Source organism: Sander lucioperca, chromosome 8 (assembly GCF_008315115.2).
Source record: "Sander lucioperca isolate FBNREF2018 chromosome 8, SLUC_FBN_1.2, whole genome shotgun sequence".
NCBI lineage: Eukaryota > Metazoa > Chordata > Actinopteri > Perciformes > Percidae > Sander > Sander lucioperca.
In genome coordinates, this window is record NC_050180.1 from 8,216,916 (window position 1) to 8,224,105 (window position 7,190).

General features: G+C 39.3%; 1 long non-coding RNA gene across 1 annotated transcript in view; it reads right to left on the reverse strand.

The window, feature by feature from the left end:
* LOC116044150 overlaps positions 1-4,320 on the reverse strand; it is an 8,486-nt gene extending 4,166 nt beyond the window's left edge. The window contains exons 1-2 of the long non-coding RNA XR_004103626.1: positions 4,310-4,320; positions 4,049-4,062 (exon numbers count right to left, since the gene is read on the reverse strand). This is a non-coding gene — a long non-coding RNA (uncharacterized LOC116044150). The remainder of the gene's footprint in view (positions 1-4,048; positions 4,063-4,309) is intronic.
* Positions 4,321-7,190: the final 2,870 nt, after the last annotated feature.

Consider the following 7,190-nt stretch of genomic DNA (forward strand, 5'->3'; position numbering starts at 1 on the left):
CTTGAATCAGTGTACTGCTCACTGGGTTTATGATCTTAGATGCAAAATTTGCCCAAGAACGTGTCTTGTGTCTATAGGATTTGTTCCTTCAGTTTGGAAGAGTAGTTAAAATGTCTATCACATGATTGATATCTCAATTTTGAAAGACACTCTTTAGGATAAGATACAATGGATGATAACAATGTATGTCTTTCAGCTATTCATTCATCACTGCTGTTCAAACCTGTCTTGATATTGTTGACTGGCTTTAAACCTGTTTAAGACTGCTGCATGTTTCAAATGAAGGGCAGTAGTAGAAGTATTTGGCCACTTTCTACAGCAGTAGGTCCTAGGTATGAAAATGGCATTCTGGTTCCTTGCAATACAGTTGAAAAGTTGGAAAAGGTTCTGGTTTTAACCAGTTTGAATAAATATTTTAAAGATTTATTTCCATGACTACTGCAATGGTCTCAACAATACTACAGATTTGTGTTAAAGCCAATAGATAAAATAGTATAAATATTTCAACTTTGAAAATGTCAACAAAAAAAATTGTCAGTGTAGTGTGGCAAATGGCTCTAAATGATTTTTGGAAAACCTCGTCAGCAGCCGTTGCTATGACGGAGACGCCAGCCAGAATTCAGAATGTTTTGCCTTTTGTAATTGGGAACAAAACACTGCACCAGAAGTCTGAAGTGCATCTTGTAAATGTATTGATCAGGTTTCTTAAGAGTACTCCACCAGTTTAGCATGCAGCAGAACCAAAAATATTGTCTTTTATTCCATAAATTCTTCTTTGTCAAAACCTGGCGCCTACATTACCCACAATGCAACTCCACCAGTTTGGTCAGAGAATGGGGTGTGCTATGCTAGCAGTGGCTAATGTAGCCTCGAGCCACTATCCTCAAGCACAGATGAGGAGCGGGCTACAGAGGTCTGGTAAGCTCACTTTTTTCTCACTACCCCAGATTGTTTTTCATTTTCAAACTTGTTTTCTTCAGTTGTGAGTGTAAACCTGAACTAATGCTTACCACCTTCACACAGCTTCCTCTAGAGACACAAAAGGCTTTATACGACTTTATTCTCATATGCAGTAGTACCCCCAAACACCTGTAAATAGACTCTGATTTGTAACATCTGTGGAGCTTTCCTTTAAGCTTGCGATGGCGTGCTTTACTTCTATTTTTATCAACAGTCTTGTCTTTCACTAGTTATCAAAAACAGATCATTTCCAACATGTTTGCTCATCTTATGTGTTTATAATTCAATCAGGAGGGTTCTATGCCCTAACCTGACGTGCCAGACGGTTTGTTAACGCAGAACTATCTGAGAAGCCATCATCCATGTTTGGAAAAGGGCAGGCACTATATAGCTGCCAGGTTGATAGACTATCTGTATATCAAGTCTGTCGTTGTTTTGAACAAACAGCCGCGGCCGACATACAACTAAACCACGCCCGTAGCGGCAAGTAGCTCCTCACCAGACGCTGATTGGTTCAGTAAGCTGGTAGTTCAGACGCATTACTTAAAGCCTGGAAAAATATATATATATATATATATATATATATATATATATATATATATATATAATCGTGATACCGCAGAAAACCAGCTGCCTGCAAGGTAATCTATGTTCATCAGAGGCTGTGACAATGCATCTATTAGGAAACTCACATTGAACCCTGAAATCCTGAAACTTACTTATTCCACTTCACTATTGTATTCCTGTTTGGCTTATTGCTTCTTTTGGCAGAACTTGACTCATCAGTGTGGCTACTTTAACACCCAACAATACCCACAAATCCCCAGATATCCTTTTAAGCTCACCGATGACATTTTAAAAGGGACAGTTGGGTGGAAAAACAAGAGTAGTGTATTGACACACCAAAGGTTAGAGGATGTAACTTTAAGAAGATTAATCAAGCAGGAAAAAGGAAAAGATGGCAGCAGAGAGGACAACAGGCATTGAAATGAGCACATGCTTTGATATGCACATTGTGTTTGGTCATTAGAACATGTTACAGACAACAGAAAATCCTTCATCAATTTTCTATACACGCGTATCCTTTAGAGGGTTGCAGGGGGCTGGAGCCGATCCAAGCTGACATTGGTTGGGAGGCGGGGTACACCGTGGACCGGTCGCCAATCAATCACAGTGTTGACACAAAATTCAGTCTGAATTACATATGGGCCATTTAGAGTGGCTAATTAACCTAAGCTGCATGTCTTTGGACTGTGGGAGGAAACGGCATAGCCAGACAAAACCCACGCTGGCAAGGGGAGAGCATGCAAACTCCACTGATAAAAGCCGCAGCGGAAACACAAAATCTGAGTTATAAATAAGAGAAATAATGCATAAAAGTAGCCAAAATAGAATAGTAAAAAACGGATGATAAATGATTGGTTTCTTAACTCCAATTGTGGGGAAATCCTGTAATATTTGATTTTCCATGTCCTTCATGATATTGTCCGCTGAGGATTAAATGTCAGCGCTGTGCCCCCGGCTTTAATGTCTTCATTTGCATTCTTGGAGACCTTACCCTCTGCATCATTGATTGGACTGGACAGAAAATCCTCCTTAAAGGACAACATCTGGTGACTTGGCTTCCTAACGTCACAGCTCTGGAAATATGCCAAAAATATTCCTATTGGGATGTTGAAGACAAGTATTGATGGTTTGAGCAAACTATAGTTTTATTTCCTTAAGCATGTTAACACCGTGGCCAATTTTAACTTTGCCCCTCCTATTTTTAATAGTTTAGGGGATATAATTGAATGCTAACTATGGCCCATCGGCTCATCAGCTGTCACTGAAAGCCTGAGAGATAATGTTGGCTGTTTTCGCTCACATAGTGTGTGGCCCTTCCACTGACGGAGAGAAACCAGTTTGAAGGGTTGCAGAACTAGTCCCTGATGTCTTTATCTTAACACTAATTCAATGCGCCCTTCACGTTCTACATCTTTTCTTCCTGCGGGCTGTTTGTTATTCTGCTCATGTAGGACTCTCTGCATCTGCTTCTGCTTCTCTTTTCCTGAAGCCGGGTCTGACCCCCAACTTCCAATCTGTCCCTCTTGTCTCTGCCTTCCTTGTCTCAAGGTCTCATTTCCGAGCCAAGGTGGAAGTCATAATGAAGCCATTACCATTCCAATGAGCAATGTCTTCATTTGATAATTGCAAAAAATTGTTGTGGGTTCTCGAGGGACTTTTGTTCAATTTATATTGTACTTTGTCAGGGAGAGATTTTTTAAGTAATAGTGCTGTATGGAAGCAAAGAAAGGCTATAATTGGAATTTCATAAGAAATTCTAATTTGTGAATTTAAAAAAACCCTTAAAAGTAAGCCTCAAATCCATTATCAGTTGGGCTTTATTCAGTAGGAGTTACATTTCACAATTAGGATTGAAGTTGCTTATACAATTCAAACCGCGGTGGCCTCTCTGTACTGACAGTGGTGACTCCTTCTCACTGTTCTCTTTTCTTCTAGGCAGAATAAGAACTCTGACGATAGTACTTTTTTATTTTTATTTTTTAAATTTGATGCTCTTTATTGAAAGAGAATTTAATTTAATAAAGAGTATTTACTTTCTTAACTCCACATTACACATACAATACATTGGCACGTAAGGGACTGTTCATTATTTAATTAAGGGGCCACCAGAGGAGTTTTGTGGCCTCTAACCTAAAAAGACGTGACCCTCCCCTCATCAGTAATAATTTTCCTATGACCCTCCAAAACGATTTGAAAAACAGGCATGGCCCTCCCCTTGCGTGCAAGTTTGCACTTAGGAAAGAAGTACAGATACCATTTGATTTTTACAGCCATGATGTACAGGAGTTAACCTCTGCATTCTCATCTTACACATCCCACTCCTCTGTTATGGTGTGGTGGCCATTTCAGTAGATTTACTCACTAACATTGTTGTGGAAACACAATAAGCATGGAAACTAAATGCACACTTCATGCATTACTGCATTACTTCAAATACTAAGTTACTCCTCTAGTAAACTAGTATTCATATGAAATAAAACAATAAAACATTGAGACCATTCAGCAAAGGACACTGGGAAACTTCAGCACTGGTTGCTATGGACTCGTCACTAGGCTTCGTCATTGTATATTTTAGCACATAGGTCATGCTGCCGAAGCTGAACATTATATTCCAAAAGACATGTTTATTTTTAAAGCAGATTTTAAGTTACAATTTACAATAACAATTAACAATTTAACAATTCGCCCTTATGAAATCCAATCGCGGCACGGCTGTTTTGGAACGCAATAGACAGATGCTTAAATTGAACTAAAATGTAACAGTGAACAATCAGTGTTGGACCTACAGTCTGTTGAGATGCCTCTCCAAACGCAGAAACGAAGCGCAGTCACACCATAAAACGTTAAGACAAGTTGAGAAAAAAAGATCCGTATTTTGCCGTAATCCAATGACACGAAAAAAAGTAATCCACAGAGATCAGTAAGAGTCACGGTGTATCCATCAAGGCCGATACGAGCGTCACAATCACCAGCCAGCTCCAAACAGGTGAACGAGGCCTCTCCACTTCGCCGTTTAAACAAAGTGGAATAAAACATAGGCTATAAAAGTCCAAATCTACACAAAACGCGCAATCAATTAGTAAGCTGACATCACATTTATATACATGGCATTTATGGCATTTGAGCCACCAGGGGGGGTGCCCCCCCCAGCAAACTCTGCGTACGCGGTCAGAACCATCTGCTAGGGGGCCGAGACTGAGAGCCACATGGATAAATATGCACCAAACAGGCCACTTTGAAATTTTGCTCTTTTCATGAATAAAAAAGTTGGATGACCCCCCCCCCCCCCCCGCCCAGACTAAAAAATTTTGGATGACCCTCCCCTCAGCAAAAAATAAAAAGACATGACCCTCCCCTATTTTCCTCCAGTGGTCCATTCCATAAATACCGAACGGTCCCTAATGCTGTGCAGGCTCTACAGTAAGTGTGCAGAAGCACAAACACAGTCACGGTGCCATTTCTGGTCGTGACTGTCTGGTCACTGGTTTATATATATTTATTTATTTATTTATTTATTTATTTATTTATATATATATATATATATATATATATATATTTATTTATTTATTTATTTATTTATTTATTTTAATGTCAACCAATTTTTTAAATGTATAACAAAAGTACACAGCAAACCTGAACACTTTACATTTCACAGCAACCATTAGCAATTATGTGCAGCAAGAACACTGTATTTAGGACTGCAAGAAAATTGCTGTTTTTTTTTTTTTTAAATGCCTGATAAAAGGGTGGATGGTCTCAGCACCCCCACTACCTGCATCCGTGGCATTTGTTCCTGTTGGATCATTTTGTGCCCAACAGGAACTATTTGTTTTCCTTTAGTTCACTCCTGAAGGCCTGAAGACATTTCTTTTTAGCAAAGCTTTTGGTCCCCTTTAGAATTTTAGATTTTTTTTTCTTTTTTGTTTCTTTTCTTTGTTGTATTTTAAACTGCTTATCTTTTGTGTTTCTAACCTGTAGCACTTTGAGATCTTTGATGAAAAGTGCATTATAAATTAAATGTATTATTATTATTATTATTATTATTATTATTATTATTATTTTATTATTATTGAGTGCACTACAAATGTTCCTTTGCAGAAACACCCAGCTTCACACATGTACACACATTCCCACCTGAGAGCTGGCCTCTCCAACCACTGTGTGATCTCTTGGCCACTGAGCAGCACCAATAGAGCATATATGTATTAATGGCCTTGCTTAAGGGCCCGCAGCAGTGGGCATGGGGCAGGGGAAAGTTCTAATCTTTAACTTAACACTTTTTTTAACCTTTAGGCCAATACCTCCTTTCCACACAGCAATGCTTAAGCTTTCCTACACAGCAGAGTGATAATGTATTCCACAGATTCCAAGTTTGTACAGTGAAGTGTTTGTGAGTACAGCAGGCATCCTCAGGATGTCTTCTGAGCTCCAGCAAACATGTTGGTACAGGGCACATGGCTGGTGCAGCGGCAAAACAATCACTCACCACCACAGAGTACCTCCAGCTTGGTAATGCATAATGAGTGAATGAGCAGCAAAACTCCACCGCCCCACCTGATTTGCATAAATGCAAGTGCAGATGTACCACTGCTCCCACCTCAACACCAGAGGGTTTGTTTAGGGTTTAGCAATGGAAATTACGAAAAAAAAAAAGGTACAAGCCAATAAGTGGTGTTGTAAAGCATGAAACCAGTGAATTTGTGTTGTCATGAAGACGGATGCCAATGTGAAAGTCCATATCATGCCAATGTCATCTTTTGTCCTGTGCTTCCTTTGATTAATGGGGACAAACTAATGGGGAAATGTCAAAGACTTAGACTTTGTCATTCAAGTAGCTACCAAGGTTATTATAGTTTTGCATTTTTCATTAGTTTTTATTTCGTTTTGACTTTTTGTTTTCAAATTCAGTTTAGTTTTAATTGGTTTTTAAAGCGGGTTTGCTAGTTTAGTTTAGTTTTTATTTTTTGAAAATGCTTAGTTTTAGTTTAGTTTTTATTAGTTTTAGTCTTAGTCTTAATACCTCAACAAAAACATCATACAATTTTAGAAATATGTAATCACAATGTATTCAACAATAACACCAGTACATAAAATGTAGCCTACATATGGTCATAAATATGTAAACAGTCTACACAAGACGCCGCACGTGTTCCAGGAAAAAAACCTAAATCGCCAGCAGACTAAAGAAGACATACATGAACAGGTGTTTTCAACTTTGGTCAAGTAAAGTGGCGAACCTTTAGAAGTCAATCGACTCACACAGTTGTGTAGACATCCCAGTATCAATCCACATATTAACCCACGCTTGCTCCCGCTTTTGGTGTTCCTGCGTATGTACTAACCAGCAGCTATCAGGTCGCCGGTGAAAGCCCTCCTGTAGTGTTCTCTGTCCCGCTGTTGTCTCCGTCATGCTGCCTGGCCCTGTATCCATACATCCATGCCCGTAACGATACCGGGGTTAGCTTCTGTTTCGGGGAAAGGGGCTTTGCTTTATCCTTTACCTTGTTAAGGTAAGCTAGGTTAGCCTCCTAGCTTGTGTGCGCTTCTCAAATGTACTTTCAAATTCGTGGGATTTTTCCCTGTAATAAATTGTCCACATATTTTACCACCTTCCACTGCAAGGCACTTGCTTTTATCTGACACAGACATAATCAAATAGGTGC